This window comes from Dendrobates tinctorius, unplaced genomic scaffold, assembly GCF_039654945.1.
Source record: "Dendrobates tinctorius isolate UK_male_01 unplaced genomic scaffold, ASM3965494v1 ptg000103l, whole genome shotgun sequence".
Classification (NCBI taxonomy): domain Eukaryota; kingdom Metazoa; phylum Chordata; class Amphibia; order Anura; family Dendrobatidae; genus Dendrobates; species Dendrobates tinctorius.
The window spans coordinates 10139785-10157222 of record NW_027361771.1 but is presented as its reverse complement, the minus strand read 5'-3'; positions in this window follow the sequence as shown (position 1 = coordinate 10157222).

Sequence of the window (17438 nt, the reverse complement as noted above, 5' to 3'; positions counted from 1 at the left end):
TGAACCAAAGATTCCTACACCTGATGTATTTTTTGGGGATCGGTCTAAATTTTTGAATTTCAAAAATAATTGTAAATTATTTTTTGCCTTGAAGCCTAACTCGTCAGGGAGCTCCGCGCAGCAGGTTAAAATTGTCATCTCTTTGCTGCCTGGCGATCCCCAGGATTGGGCGTTTTCTTTGAAACCAGATGATCCTATTCTGACTAATGTGAACGCATTTTTTCAGGCCTTGGGGTTGTTGTATGACGAACCTAATGCCATTGATCAGGCTGAAAAGACCCTGCTGGCATTGAACCAGGGTCGTGATTCTGCAGAATTGTACAGTCAAAAATTCCGAAAGTGGGCAGTACTTACTACCTGGAATGATAATGCCTTGGCTGCTCTCTTTCGGAAGGGGTTGTCAGAAGCCGTAAAAGATACTATGGTGGGATTTCCTGTTCCCTCTGGTCTTGACGATTCTATGTCTTTAGCCATTCAGGTTGATCGGCGTTTACGTGAACGCAGAGCTGCACGAGAGGTGTTGCCACCTGTTGAACAGATATCTGAACCTATGCAATGTGATAGAGTTTTTTCCAGAGAGCAGCGTCAGGAGTTCGGAAGGCGTAATAAGTTGTGTTTTTTCTGTGGAGATGCCTCGCATATTATTTCTGTCTGTCCTAAACGCGAGAAACACTTTGCACACACATTTTCTGTTGGTGGTGTTCAACCTAAGTTTCTTCTGGCTATTACTCTGATCTGCTCCCTGTCCACATTTTCCGCCAAGGCTTTTGTGGATTCGGGAGCAGCTCTAAACCTAATGGACTTGGATTTTGCTAAACGTTGTGGATTTCCGATGACACCTCTGCAGACGCCTATCCCTTTGAGGGGGATTGATGCTACTCCTTTGGCTAAAAATAAACCTCAGTTTTGGACCCAGATGGTAATGCGGGTCGCCCCAGACCATCAAGAAAATTGCAGGTTTTTGGTGTTACATAATCTGCATGATACTATTGTTCTGGGGTTTCCCTGGTTACAAATTCATAATCCAGTTTTGGATTGGAAATCTGTCTGTGGTGAGTTGGGGTTGTCGGTGTGCCTTTAGTGAGGCTCCGGTGTTTTCCACCTCTCCTCAGTCGCATGATGTTCCTGATTATTTGGCGGACTTTTATGATGTATTTAGTGAGAATGAGTCTGCGTCTCTGCCTCCTCATAGGAGTTATGACTGTGCTATTGAACTGAGCCCGGGGTGTAAATTTCCCAAGGGTCGGCTCTTCAATTTATCTGTACCCGAGCACGAGGCTATGCGATCCTATATTAAGGAGGCGTTGGAGAAGGGTCATATTAGACCATCCTTGTCACCCTTAGGTGCCGGGTTTTTTTTTGTAGCCAAAAAGGATGGATCATTAAGACCTTGTATTGATTATCGTGCTCTCAACAAAATTACTGTTAAATATCAGTATCCGTTACCCCTGATTTCTGATCTATTCTCCAGAATTAAAGGTGCTTGCTGGTTTACCAAGCTTGACCTCAGGGGGGCATATAATCTTATTCGCATTAAGCATGGGGATGAATGGAAGACGGCGTTTAATACTCCGGAAGGACATTTTGAGTACCTGGTGATGCCTTTTGGGCTCACTAATGCCCCTTCTGTCTTCCAGTGCTTCATGAACGATATTTTCCGAGATTTTGTCGATAAATTTTTGATTATCTTTCTGGATGATATTTTGATCTTCTCCAAGGATTGGGATTCTCATGTGGAACATATTCGGACTGTGTTCCGAATCTTGAGGGAGAATTCCCTGTATGTCAAAGGATCTAAATGCCTTTTTGGAGTACAGAGGATTTCTTTTTTGGGATTTATTTTGTCCCCGTCAACTATTGAAATGGACCCGGCCAAGGTACAGGCCATTTACGATTGGGTTCAGCCCACTTCTTTGAAGGCCCTCCAGAAGTTTTTGGGTTTTGCTAATTTTTATAGCAAAATTTTCTAGTACTGCCAAGCCATTGACTGATTTGACTAAGAAGGGTGCTGATGTGTTAAATTGGTCTCCGGAGGCTGTTTCTTCCTTTCAGGAGCTGAAGCGAAGATTCACCTCCGCCCCGGTTTTGCGGCAACCTGATGTCTCACTTCCGTTCCAGGTAGAGGTGGATGCTTCTGAGATTGGTGCAGGAGCTGTTTTGTCCCAAAAGGATCCTGTAACATCTAAAATGAATCCTTGTGCTTTCTTTTCCCGAAAGTTCTCTCCATCTGAACGTAACTATGATGTGGGGAATCGGGAACTGTTAGCCATGAAATGGGCATTTGAGGAGTGGAGACATTGGTTGGAGGGAGCTAAGCATCAAGTCGTGGTCCTCACTGACCACAAGAATTTGATTTATCTAGAGTCGGCTAAGCGCTTGAACCCTAGACAGGCTAGGTGGGCCTTGTTTTTTACACGTTTTGATTTTGTGGTTTCTTTTCTTCCTGGAACTAAGAATGTCAAGGCTGACGCCCTCTCTAGGAGCTTCTTTGCTGATTCTCCTGTGGTGACCAAGCCTGCTACCATCTTAGGCGAAGGGGTAGTTCTTTCTGTCATCTCACCCGATTTGAGACGTGCTCTGGAAGAGTTCCAGGAGGACAAACCTGAGCGTTGTCCCAGTGGAAAGTTGTATGTTCCTGACCAGTGGAAGAAGAGAGTGATGTCTGAAGTTCATTGCTCTGCTTTGGCTGGTCATCCAGGTATTTTTGGTACTAGAGATCTGGTGAGTCGGTCTTTTTGGTGGCCCTCCTTGTCTCGTGATGTCAGGAATTTTGTGCAGTCCTGTGGGACGTGCTCCCGGTCTAAATTGTGTTCTCGCTCTAGTGGGTTGTTGATGCCTTTGTCTGTCCCCAAGAGGCCATGGACCCATATTTCAATGGAATTCATCTCTGATATGCCTGTCTCTCAAAGGATGACTGTTATTTGGGTGATTTATGATAGGTTCTCTAAGATGGTTCATCTTGTACCACTCCCTAAGTTGCCGTCTTCCTCTGAATTGGTGCCCCTGTTTTTACAACAGGTGGTTCGCTTGCACGGGATTCCTGAGAACATTGTATCTGACAGAGGAGTCCAGTTTGTGTCTAGATTTTGGAGAACTTTCTGTTCCAAGCTGGGAATTCAGTTGTCCTTCTCCTCTGCTTTTCACCCTCAGACCAATGGGCAGACAGAGAGAACAAACCAGACCTTGGAGTCATATTTGAGATGTTTTATTTCTGCTGATCAGGATGATTGGGTTTCATTTTTGCCATTGGCCGAATTTGCTTTAAATAATAGAGCTAGTTCTGCCACTTTGATGTCTCCTTTTTTTTTGTAACTTTGGGTTTCATCCTCGATTTTCTTCAGGGCAGGTGGAGCCCTCCGCCTGCCCAGGGGTTGACACTGTGGTGGAGAGAATGCACCAGATCTGGGACCAAGTGGTGGATAAGTTATCTCTCTCCCAGGAAAAGGCCCAGCGGTTTTCCAACCGACATAGAACCATTGGTCCCCAATTTAAGGTTGGTGATATGGTGTGGTTATCATCAAAAAATATTGCTATGAAGGTGGCTTCTCCTAAGTTTAAGCCTAGATTTATTGGACCTTACAAGATTTTGGAGATTATTAATCCGGTCTCTTTTCGTTTGGCTCTTCCTGTCACATTTAAAATCCATAATGTGTTCCATAAATCTTTGTTGAAGAGGTTTGTTGAACCTGTTGTTCCGTGGGTTGCACCTCCAGACCCTGTATTGGTTGAAGGTAACATGGAATATGAGGTAGAGAAAGTACTGGATTCCCGTCTGGCTAGACGGAGACTCCAGTGTTTGGTTAAGTGGAAGGGTTATGGTCAGGAGGATAATTCCTGGGTCTCTGCCTCTGATATTCATGCCAAAAGATTGGTGCGTGCCTTTCATCGGGCTCACCCTGATCGCCCTGGTGGCGTGGTTGAGGGTTCGGTGACCCCTCCTCAAGGGGGAGGTACTGTTGTGAGTTCATTTTCTTTTCACTACTGAGGCCCGAGGAACTCCCTCTTCTGGTGAAGAAAGGTAGTGAGCCTGATTGTCAAACACCTGGGGCTGATGATGATGACTGGCTGAGTGGAGTTAATGACTGGATATAAGGCTGCCGACGCCCTTCTGGCCTGCGGGTGATTTCTCTGTCGACTTCTAGGAAACCAGTCTGATTCCTGCTCATCTAAAGCTAAGATTTCTGCTTTGCCTTTTTGCATTAGTGTTTTGTTTTCCTTACTTTTCTGGATACTGCCATTCCCTGCTGGGGTGAGCTGAATCTCCTTTTGCCTGTTGCTCAGTCTTCAGAATATTCCTGAGTACTGACATAGCTTTTTTGAAGCCTAGCGTCTTCAGGGCCTTTTTTACTGTCAGTTTGTTGGCTCTTATTTTCATAGGGGTTTTCACGGATTGCAGACAGCAGCCTTCCTGTCCTTTCCTATCTAAGCTAGCGTGGGCCCCATCTTTGCTCAGTCTATCTTTCTGTCTGTGTTTTGTTCTTTCTTCTTGCTTCACCGTCATTATATGTGGGGGGCTGCCTTTTACTTTGGGGTCTGCTCTGGGGCAGTTTAGATTTCCCTTTCTGTCTTTAGGCTATGTAGTCCTCCGGCTGTGATCGAGGGGCCTAGGGCATCGTAGGAGCCCCCACGGCTACTGCTAGTTGTGTTGATAGGTTCAGGGGTCTGCAATCCGATAGCTGCCAACTTCTCTGGTTTTCTGGACTTAGCTAGCATTACTATTTTTGCCTCCTACGGTGACTCAATCATAACAGGACACGGCTGCACTGAGGAGACGGCTGCACTGATGAGACGGCTGCACTAGAGAGATGGCTGCACTAGGGAGATGGCTGCGCTAGGGAGATGTGTGCACTGAGGAGATGGCTGCACTAGGGAGATGTGTGCACTGAGGAGATGGCTGCACTAGGAAGATGGCTGCACTAGAGAGATGGCTGCACTAGAGAGATGGCTGCACTAGGGAGATGGCTGCGCTAGGGAGATGTGTGCACTGAGGAGATGGCTGCACTAGGGAGATGTGTGCACTGAGGAGATGGCTGCACTAGGAAGATGGCTGCACTAGAGAGATGGCTGCACTAGAGAGATGGCTGCACTAGGGAGATGGCTGCACTAGGGAGATGGCTGCACTAGGGAGTGTCACGTGGACCCGTCCTGTGTGACATGGCCTGCAGGTCTGTAACTAAAACAACAAGACACGTCTCGTGTAACTGTCCTGTGTCACACGACCCATAGTCCGGTAATTAAAACAACAAGACACGGGGGAAGGGGAAACAATTACACTGGTGGGCCCTGCGATAGAGAACAGGGATGTGTAGACCTCCTGCACTCCCCTGAGTGAGTGTCCCTCACACTCCTGACGTTCCCTATATAGGCTCCTCACCTGTCGCCGAGCCGGAACCTGTCACCCTAGCACACCCTACACCTATCCCTTGCTAGGGAGCTGGGTGGTGCAGGCACTGGCCCCACCACTGTACTAATACACCAGGGAAAAATACAAACAGAGATAGCACCACTTAGCTTTGCTCTGTTGCTACTGCTCCCAGCAACAGAGTCCACCACCAGAATGCAGCTTTCCTCCAGAATAGCTGCTACTTCTCCAAGCTTTGTCAGAGATGCAAGGAACACCTCTCTGTAATTCCTTCCTTCACCTGACTTTACACCAGAGCTCCGCTGAGCTGCTCTCTACAGTTCCTTCCTTCACCAGTCTTGGTTGGAAATGAGCAAGACTGGTGAAGGAAGGAACTGCAGAGAGCAGCTCAGGGGAGCTCTGGTGTAAAGTCTGGTGAAGGAAGGAATTACAGAGAGGTGTTCCTTGCAGCTCTGGCAAAGCTTGGAGAAGTAGCAGCTATTCTGGAGGAAAGCTGCATTCTGGTGGTGGACTCTGTTGCTGGGAGCAATAGCAACAGAGCAAAGCTAAGTGGTGTTATCCCTGTTTGTATTTTTCCCTGTTGTGTATTAGCACAGCGTGGGGCCAGTGCCTGCACCACCCAGCTCCCTAGCAAGGGATAGGTGTAGGGTGTGCTAGGGTGACAGGTTCCAGCTCGGCGATAGGTGAGGAGTCTGTATAGGTAACGTTAGAAGTGTGAGGGACACTGACTCAGGGGAGTGCAGGAGGTCTCCACATCCCCGTTACCTATCGCAGGGCACACCGTTGTAATTGTTTCCCCTTCCCCCGTGTCTCGTTGTTTTAGTTACCGGCCTGCGGGTCGTGTCACACAGGACAGTTACACGTGCCGTGTCTTGTTTTAGTTAACGACCTGCGGGTCGTGTCACACAGGATGGTCCACATGACAGGGAGATGGCTACACTGGGGAGACAGCTACACTGGGGAGACGGCTGCACTTGGGAGAGGGCTGCACTGGGGAGACAGCTGCACTAGGGAGATGGCTGCATTTGGGATACGGCTGCACTTGGGAGACAGCTGCACTGAGGAGATGGCTGCACTGAGGAGATGACTGCACTAGGGAGATGGGTGCACTAGGGAGATGGGTGCACTAGGGAGATGGCTCCACTGGGGAGATGACTGCACTGGGGAAACGGATGTACTGTGGAAACGGGTGCACTGGGGAGATGGCTGCACTGAGAAAACAGGTGCACTGGGGAAATAGGTGCACTGAGGAGACGGGTGCACTGAGGAGATGGGTGCACTGAGATGGCTGCACTAGGGAGATAGGTGCACTGTGGAGATGGGTGCACCGAGGAGATGGGTGCACTGAGAAGATGGGTGCACTAGTGAAATGGGTGCAGTGAGGAGATGGCTGCACTGGGGAAATGAATGCACTGAGGATATGGGTGCACTGAGAAAACGGGTGCACTGGGGAGATGGGTGCATTGAGATGGCTGCACTGAGGAGACAGTGCACTGAGATGGCTGCACTAGGGAGATAGGTGCACTGAGGAGATGGGTGCACTGAGGAGATGGGTGCACTGAGGAGATGGGTGCACTGAGGAGATGGGTGCAGTGATGAGATGGCTGTACTAGGGAGATGGCTGTACCTGGGAGATGGCTGCACTAGGGAGATGGCTGCACTAGGGAGATGGCTGCACTGAGGAGATGGATGCACTAGGGAGATGGCTGCACTAAGGAGATGGCTGCACCTAGGGAGATGGCTGCACTGAGGAGATGGCTGCCCTAGGGAAATGGCTGCACTGCAGAGATGGCTGCACTGGAGAGATGGCTGCACTGGGGAGATGGCTGCACTGGGGAGATGGCTGCACTGAGGAGATGGCTTCACTAGGGAGATAGCTGCACTTGGGAGACAGGTGCACTGGGGAGACGGGTGCACAGGGAAGACGGCTGCACTGAGGAGACGGCTGCACTGAGGAGATTGCTGGACTGGGGAGACGGCTGCACTGGGGAGACAGCTGCACTGGGGAGATGACTCCACTGGGGAGGCAGCTGCACTAGGGAGATGGGTGCACTGAGGCGATGGCTGCACTGGGGAGATGGGTACACTGAGGAGATGGCTGCACTAGGGAGTTGGGTGCACTGAGGAGATGGGTGCACTGAGATGAGTGCACTGAGGAGATGGGTGCACTGGGGGAGATGGCTGCACTGAGGAGATGGGTGCACTGAGGAGATGGCTCCACTAGAGAGATGGCTGCACTGAGGAGATGCCTGCACTAGGGAGATGGCTGCGCTGAGGAGATGGCTGCACTAGAGATGGCTACACTGGGGAGCTGGCTGCACTGGGGAAATGGGTGCACTGAGGAGATGGCTGCACTATGGAGATGGCTGCACTGGGGAAATGGGTGCACTGAGGAGTTGGCTGCACTGGGGAGACAGCTGCACTGGGGGGACAGCTGCACTGAGGAGATGGCTGTACTGGGGAGACAGCTGCACTGGGGAGACAGATGCACTGGAGAGACGGCTGCACTGGAGAGACGGCTGCACTAGGGAGATGGGTGCACTGAGACGATGTCTGCACAGGGCAAATGGGTGCTCTGAGGAGATGGCTGCATTGGGGAGATGGGTGCACTGGGGAGATGGGTTAACTGGGGAGATCGGTGCACTGGGGAGTTGGATGCACTGAGGAGATGGCTGCACTAGGGAGATGGGTGCACTGAGGAGACGACTGCACTAGGGAGATGGGTGCACTGAGGAGATGGCTGCACTAGGGAGATGGCTGCACTAAGGAGATGAGTGCACTGATGGGATGGCTGCACTAGGGATATGGGTGCACTGAGGAGATGGCTGCACTAGGGAGATGGCTGCACTGTGGAGATGGCTGCACTATGGCGACGGCTGCAATGTGGAGATGGCTGCACTGAGGAGACGGCTGCACTGTGTAGACAGCTGCACCATGGAAATGGCTGCATCGGGGAGACGGCTGCACTGGCGAGATGGCTGCACTGAGGAGACGACTGCACTAGGGATATGGCTGCACTAGGGAGATGGCTGCACTAGGGAGATGGCTGCAGTGAGGAGATGGCTGCACTGAGGAGATGGCTGCACTAGGGAGATGGCTGCACTGAGGAGATGGCTGCACTAGGGAGATGGCTGCTCTGAGGAGATGGCTGCACTAGGGAGATGGCTGCACTGTGGAGATGGCTGCACTGTGGAGACGGCTGCACTGGGGACACGGCTGCACTGGGGACACGGCTGCACTGGGGAGATGGCTGCACTGAGGAGACGGCTGCACTAGGGAGATGGCTGCACTAGGGAGATGGCTGCACTAGGGAGATGGCTGCTCTGAGGAGATGGCTGCACTAGGGAGATGGCTGCACTGTGGAGATGGCTGCACTGTGGAGACGGCTGCACTGGGGACACGGCTGCACTGGGGACACGGCTGCACTGGGGAGATGGCTGCACTGAGGAGACGGCTGCACTAGGGAGATGGCTGCACTAGGGAGATGGCTGCACTAGGGAGATGGCTGCACTAGGGAGATGGCTACACTGAGGAGATGGCTGCACTAGGGAGATGTGTGCACTGAGGAGATGGCTGCACTAGGGAGATCTGTGCACTGAGGAGAGGGCTGCACTAGGGAGATAGGCACACTGAGGAGATGGCTGCACTAGGGAGATGGCTGCACTGAGGAGATGGCTGCATTGGGGAGATGGCTGCACTAGGGAGATGGCTGCACTAGAGAGATGGCTGCACTAGGAAGATGGCTGCACTAGGAAGATGGCTGCACTAGGGAGATGGCTGCACTGAGGAGATGGCTGCACTAGGGAGATGGCTGCACTGGGGAGTGTCACGTGGACCCCTCCTGTGTGACACGACCCGCAGGTCTGTAACTAAAACAATAAGACACGGCACGTGTAACTGTCCTGTGTGACACGACCCGTAGGCCGGTAACTAAAACAACAAGACAAGGGGGAAGGGGAAACAATTACACTGGTGGGCCCTGCGATTGGGAACGGGGACGTGGAGACCTCCTGCACTCCCCTGAGTCAGTGTCCCTCACACTCCTAACGATCCCTATACAGGCTCCTCACCTGTTGCTGAGCCGGAGCCTGTCACCCTAGCACACCCTACACCTATCCCTTGCTAGGGAGCTGGGTGGTAAAGGCACTGGCCCCACCACTGTACTAATACACACCTGGGAAGAATACAGAGATGGCACCACTTAGCTTTGCTCTGTTGCTATTGCTCCCAGCAACAGATTCCACCACCAGAATGCAGCTTTCCTCCAGAATAGCTGCTACTTCTCCAAGCTTTGTCAGAGCTGCAAGGAACACCTCTCTGTAATTCCTTCCTTCACCAGACTTTACACCAGAGCACTAGGGAGATCTGTGCACTGAGGAGATGGCTGCACTAGGGAGATAGGCACACTGAGGAGATGGCTACACTAGGGACAGACATCTGACTGGGATGATTTAGCGAATCCTGCTTTGAGCAGGGGGTTGGACCAGATGGCCCAGGAGGTCCCTTCCAACTCTACGATTCTATGATTCTATGATTCTCTCCTGAGCTGCTCTCTGTAGTTCCTTCCGTCACCAGTCTTGGATGGAAATGAACAATATCACCAACCATGACTGGTGAAGCAAGGAAGTACAGAGAGCAGCTCAGGGGAGCTCTGGTGTAAAGTCTGATGAAGGAAGGAATTATAGAGAGGTGTTCCTTGCAGCTCTGACAAAGCTTGGAGAAGTAGCAGCTATTCTGGAGGAAAGCTGCATTCTGGTGGTGGACTCTGTTGCTGGGAGCAATAGCAGCAGAGCAAAGCTAAGTGGTGTTATCCCTGTTTGTATTTTTCCCTGTTGTGTATTAGCACAGCGTGGGGCCAGTGCCTGCACCACCCAGCTCCCTAGCAAGGGATAGGTGTAGGGTGTGCTAGGGTGACAGGTTCCGGCTCAGCGACAGGTGAGGAGCCTGTATAGGGAACGTTAGGAGTGTGAGGGACACTGACTCAGGGGAGTGCAGAAGGTCTCCACGTCCCCGTTCCCTATCGCAGGGCCCACCTTTGTAATTGTTTCCCCTTCCCCCAGTGTCTTGTTGTTTTAGTTACCGGCCTGCGGGTCGTTTCACACAGGACAGTTACACGTGCCGTGTTTTGCTTTAGTTACCGACCTGCGGGTCGTGTCACACAGGACGGTCCACGTGACATGGAGATGGCTACACTGGGGAGACAGCTACACTGGGGAGACGGCTGCACTGGGGAGAGGGCTGCACTGGGGACATGGCTGCACTGGGGAGACGGCTGCACTGGGGAGACGGCTGCACTGGGGAGACGGCTGCGCTGAGGAGACGGCTGCACTGAGTAGATGACTGCACTAGGGAGATGGGTGCACTAGGGAGATGGGTACACTGAGGAGATGGCTGCACTAGGGAGATGGGTACACTGAGGAGATGGCTGCACTATTGAGATGGCTGCTCTGGGGAGATGGCTGCACTAGGGAGATGGCTACTCTGGGGAGATGGGTGCACTAGGGAGATGGCTGCACTGAGGACATGGCTGCACTGGGGAGACGGCTGCACTGGGGAGACGGCTGCGCTGAGGAGACGGCTGCACTGAATAGATGACTGCACTAGGGAGATGGGTGCACTAGGGAGATGGGTACACTGAGGAGATGGCTGCACTAAGGAGATGGGTACACTGAGGAGATGGCTGCACTATTGAGATGGCTGCTCTGGGGAGATGGCTGCACTAGGGAGATGGCTACTCTGGGGAGATGGCTGCACTAGGGAGATGGCTGCACTGAGGACATGGCTGCACTGAGGAGATGGCTGCACTAGGGAGTTTGCTGCACTGAGGAGATGGCTGCACTGAGGAGATGGGTGCACTGGGGACATGGCTGCACTAGGGAGATGGCTGCACTAGGGAGATGGCTGCACTGAGGAGTTAGCTACACTGGGGAGATGGCTACCCTGGGGAGATGGCTACATTGGGGAGATGGCTTCACTGGGGACACAGCTGCACTGGGGAGACAGCTGCAGTGGAGAGACGGCTGCACTATGGAGACGGCTGCACTGGGGAGATGGCTCAACTGGGGAGATGGCTACACTGGAGAGATGGCTACACTTGGGAGATGGCTGCACTGGGGAAATGGGTGCACTAGGTAGATGGCTGCACTAGGAAGATGGGTGCGCTGGGGAGATGGGTGCACTGGGGAGATGGGTGCACTGAGGAGATGGCTGCACTGAGGAGATGGCTGCACTGGGGAGATGGCTGCACTGGAGAGATGGCTGCACTGGGGAGAAACCCTACTTTCACATCAGAGATTTTTGCCAGTGTCTGCATTAGTCATACTCACCAATGGGGGAGGCAGCACTAAAAGTGCCTAGGGCAGCATAAACTCTAAATACGGCCCTGACAACAGACCAAATCTCATCAGTTTGCTGGATCCAGTATTCATCCATTTTCGGTCTGGGAGTCCATTCTTATAATCAGTGTGGTGGCATCCTTTTTTCTCATTTGCAAAAAAAAAAAGTTTAAGCTTCTTCTATCCTTAAACAGAAGAATCAGACAGCACTTGGAAGACACAAGGGTGTCATCTGTAACTTGTTCCAAAGCAGTCATGTCTCCATTATTTTAAGGCAAACACTCAGTCCATAAATAACTCAGATGTCTGACTTGCTCCATAGACTATAGTAGGTATGGATGAAAAACATTGAAGGCCTAAAGACAATTTATCTCCATAAGAAAACTGAATACTAATCATAATGATAGGTTCTAGTACTTTTAGGCGGGAGTCACACACAACGTATAAAAATCGGTCAGTTTTTTATGGCCGAGAATCGCATCAATGTTTCATGAACAGTGATCCGTATGCAATCCGTTTTTGATGCGAGGATGCGATTTCCTCACATCAAAATATCCGTGTGACATCCGTATGGCATCCGTACGGCGAGATTTTCTTGCCTGCTTGCAAAATGGACATATAATTTGTTCATAGCCTCAAATATTCATGAAAACATGTATACAGTCTATATACAGTATATACACTATCGTTCAAATGTTTAGGGTCACCCAGACAATTTTGTGTTTTCCATGAAAATTCATAATTTTATTAATCAAATGGGTCGCCAAATGAATTGAAAATCAAATCCAGACATTGACAAGGTTCTAAAAAAAGATTTTTATTTGAAATAATAATTTTATCTTTCAAACTTTGCTTTTGTCAAAGAATGCTCCCTTTGCAGCAATTACAGCATTGCAGACCTTTGGCATTCTAGGAGTTAATTTGCTGAAGTAATCTGGAGAAATTTCACCCCATGCTTCCAAAAGCCCCTCCCGCAAGTTGGTTTTGCTTGATGGGCACTTTTTGCGTACCATACGGTCAAGCTGCTCCCACAACAGCTCAATGGGGTTGAGATCTGGTGACTGCGCTGGCCACTCCATTACAGATAGAATACCAGCTGCCTGCTTCTTCCCTAAATACTTCTTGCATAATTTGAGGTGTGCTCTGGGTCATTGTCATGTTGTAGGATGAAATTAGCTCCAATCATGCGCTGTCCATAGGGTATGGCATGGCGTTGCAAAATGGAGTGATAGCCTTCTTTATTCAAAATCCCTTTTGCCTTGTACAAATCTCCCACTTTACCAGCACCAAAGCCACCCCAGACCATCACATTACCTTCACCTTGCTTGACAGATGGCGTCAGGCACTCTTCCAGCATCTTTTCAGTTGTTCTGCATCTCACAAATGTTCTTCTGTGTGATCCAAACACCCAAAACTTGGATTTGTCTGTCCATAGCACTTTTTTCCAATCTTCCTCTGTCCAATGTCTGTGTTCTTTTGCTCATATTAATTTTTTCCTTTTATTAGCCAGTCTCAGATAAGACTTTTTCTTTGCCACTCTGCCCTGAAGGCCAGCATCCCGGAGTCGTCTCTTCACTGTAGACGTTGACACTGGCGTTTTGCGTGCACTAGTTAATGAAGCTGCCAGTTGAGGACCTGTGAGGAGTCGATTTCTCAAACTACAGACTCTAATGTACTTGTCTTGTTGCTCAGTTGTGCAGCGGGGCCTCCCACTTCTCTTTTTACTCTGGTTAGAGCCTGTTTGTGCTCTCCTTTGAAGGGAGTAGTACACACCGTTATAGGAAATCTTCAGTTTCTTGGCCATTTCTCGCATGGAATAGCCTTCATTTCTAAGAACAAGACTAGACTGTCGAGTTTCACATGAAAGTCCTTTTTTTCTGTCCATTTTGAGAGTTTAATGGAACCTACAAATGTAATTCTCCAGATTCTCAACTAGCTCAAAGGAAGGTCAGGTTTATAACTTCTCTAATCAGCCAAACTGTTTTCAGTTGTGCTAACATTCTTGCACAAGGGTTTTCAAGGGTATTCTAACCATCCATTAGCCTTCTTACACAGTTAGCAAACATAAAGTACTATAAGAACATTGGAGTGATGGTTGTTGGAAATGGACCTCTATACACCTAAAAACATATTGCACTACAAACCAGACGGTTGCAGCTAGAATAGTCATTTACCACATTAACAATGTATAGAGTGTATTTCTGAATCATTTAATGTTAGCTTCATTGGAAAAAACTTTGCTTTTCTTTCAAAAATAAGGACATTTCTAAGTGACCCTAAACTTTTGAACGGTAGTGTATATATATATATATATATATGTTAGTGAGACACACACACACACACAAACATATACTGTATATACTGCTCAAAAAATAAAGGGGACGCTTAAACAACAAAATGTAACTTCAAGTCTGTCACACTTCTGTGAAATCAACACTGATTGTGATTCAATTTCTCCTGCTGCTGTGCCAATGGAATAAACAACAGGTAGAAATGATAGGAAGGTCACTAACATCCCTGTGTCTGCTCAGTAAGAGTGTCTAGTGTTCCCTTTATTTTTTGAGCAGTATATATACTTATATTTCATAGAGATCTAGATAGCAGAGTAGGTGAAAAATCAATTGTCAGCATCTGTAAAATCATTACAGAACCCGACAGGATATGAGACATGGTTTACATACAGTAAACCATTGCATGTCTGTTATTTTTTTATATGTCCATCACTAATAATGTTAGTAGTGTTTGTGTAAAATCTTGGAGCTGTAGGTGTTAAATTAAATGATTAACTCACGGAAAAAACTGGCTTGGGCTCCTGCCCAATTTTCTCCGCCAGAAAGGGCAAGCCAGTGGCTGAGGGCAGATATTAATAGCCAAGAGAGGGACCATTGTTTTTGGGCCCCCCCAGCTAAAAAAAATCTGCCCCCTGCCACCCCAGAAAAGGCGCATCTGTAAGATGCACCAATTCTGGCACTTACCTGCTCTCTTCCCACTGCTGTGTAGCGGTGGCATACGGGGTAATAAGGGGTTAATGTCACCTTGCTATTGTAAGGTGACATTAAGCCTGGTTAATAATGGAAGGGTGTCATTGAATTTTTCAATGTAAAATCTCCTGAGGAAACATATATAGATGTGTGGTAATCACCTTGAAACTCCAAGTGCTTCACAAAATTTTATAACAATGAGCAGTGGAATAAAAAAAATCGCATTTTCCCCACAAAAATGATTTTTAGTCCCAAATTTTGCGTTTCCAGAAGAGTAATATGAGAAATTGCACCATAGAATTTGTTGTGCAATTTCTTCTGAGTACACAGATACCCAATATTTGGAAGAAAAAACATTGTTTGGGCACACGGCAGGGCTTGGAAGGGAAGGACAGTGCATTTGGAGAGCCCCTGATGTGTTTAAACAGTGGAAACCCCCCCACAAGTTATACCATGTTGGAAACTAGACCCCTCATGAAATTTATCTAGATGTATGGTGAGCACCTTGAACCCCCAGCTGCTTTACAGAAGTTTATAATGTAGACCTGGGAAAATAGAAAAAAAAAAAATCAAATTTTTCCCACTAATATGTAATTTTAACTCTATTTTTTATTTTCACAAGGATAGCAGGAGAAAATGGACCTCATAATTTGATGTTTGATGTTTCTGAGCTTTGCACTGTGCTTCAAAAGTAGTTTTCGACCACATAAGGGGTATATGTGGTCAAAAGCTACTTTTGAGGCACAGTGCAAAGCTCATAAGGAAAAAAAGCACCATATTGGAGTTCACATTTTGCTGGACTAGTTTGAGGGTGCAATGTTACATTGGCAGAGCCCCTGAGGTGCTAGAACAGAAAAAAAAACACAAGTGACCACATTTTACAAATTATACCTCTCATGTAATTTACCTAGGAGTGCAGTGATCATATTGACACTACAGGTGGGTCAAAGAATTTGATACAATTGGGCAATGAAGAAAAAAAATTATGACATTTGTACCACCAAAATTTTGCTTTCATTTTACATTTTCACACAAGAATTGGGTAAAAATGGCATCACAATGTGTCCAGCAATTTCTGCTGAATGTAAAAATACCCCATATGTGGCTGTACAGTATTGCTTAGCGACACGGTAAGACTCGGGTGGGAGAAAGAGCTATTGGCAAACAGTGAAAATTGCAAACCGATGTAGTGCCCGTACATTGTGCCCAGCTCATGCATCGGTAAATTAGACAGACACTCTTTGCTGCATCAATGTCAAACATGTGGACACTAACTGCGGTTTAGGCATACTGGGGCTCAGAATGGAGGAGCATTTGGATTTGGGAGCGGAGAATTTGTTGAATTTCTTTTGGGGTCGAGGGCCATTTAGCTTTTCCAGAGCCTTTGTGGCACCAGTGATGTGGAAGCCCCCTATATTTCCGTTAACAGTTGACGGACCTGAGTGAGGGCTTGATTTTTTTTTTGCGGATTGAGCTGAAGCTTTTATTGGGAACATTTTACAAAATGTTTGGGATCACATTTATCCAGCGCTTACATTGGGGTTTCCCTTTAAATCTCCATGTGACGTAATTCAGATGAAACCCCCGAGGGATCCATTCACTATAATGAGGCTGTAGAGTTACTGTGGACTCCATCTGGCCTCTGTTCACTGGTGTCCTTTTTTTCAGAGGTGCAGAAAACTGTGACCGACGGCACTTTTATGCAATCCTAATAAAAAGATAGACATCGCCAGATCACAGGTCCTATGACGTCCACAGTGCCTCCATCTGCCTCATTATCAGGAATCTTCGGCCAGGGATTCTGCCTGAATCACATATTTCAAAGATTTACATGGAAACCCCGATGTTAGAGCTCACCGTAGACACAGGATAAATGTGCGCTGAGCCTTACTGCAATCTTTCGGAGGCAGAATGAAAAAATCAACAGCAGGTGAAGAATTGGTTATATTTATTATTTACTCTTTTCCTCATGCAATATATGTGATTAGGTGACTTTGGTTCAGTGCAATTACGGTACTACCATATTTACAGTATATAATTTTGTGAGTTCTTATTTTTTATGGAACGAGTTGACGTTTTCATTGGTACAATTTTTGGTAACCTGACTTTTTTTTATGCTTTCTATTCCAATTTTTGGAAGGCAGAGTAAACCGAAACCAACAATTTAGGAATTGTTTTTTCTTTTCATGCCATTGATAAGGCAGTTTTATTCTTTAGGTCAGTACAATTACAGGGACACATCATTTATATTTTTTTATGTTTTGTTGCTTTTACACAATAAAATCTATTTTATACAAAAAATAATTATTTTTGCAGCGCTTTATTTTGAGAGCTATAACATTTATTTAGCTTTCAGCTATACCATTTTTATTTACATTTGTCTTTTTGATCACATTTTATTCCACTTTATATATAAAAAGCATTGATTTTTGCCTCTTTTTTTCTTTCTTTTTTAATGGTGTTTACGAAAGGGGTTAACTAGTGGGACAGTTTCATAGGCTGGGGCGTTACGGACTCAGTTATACCAAATATATGTACTTTTATTTTTTTTATCATAATACCGTACTTATTTATGTGTACAATATATGCATATATTTTTAATATTTTGTGATTGTGATTTTTAAAAAAATATTTTTACAATTTTTCCCCATTCATTTCCCAGTAGTTTAACAGTGGAAGTGGCAATATTAGCAGCGCTCCGGCTGTAAACTGATTAACCCCTGAGATGGATTTACGCCATGGGACTTGACTGTACTCCGG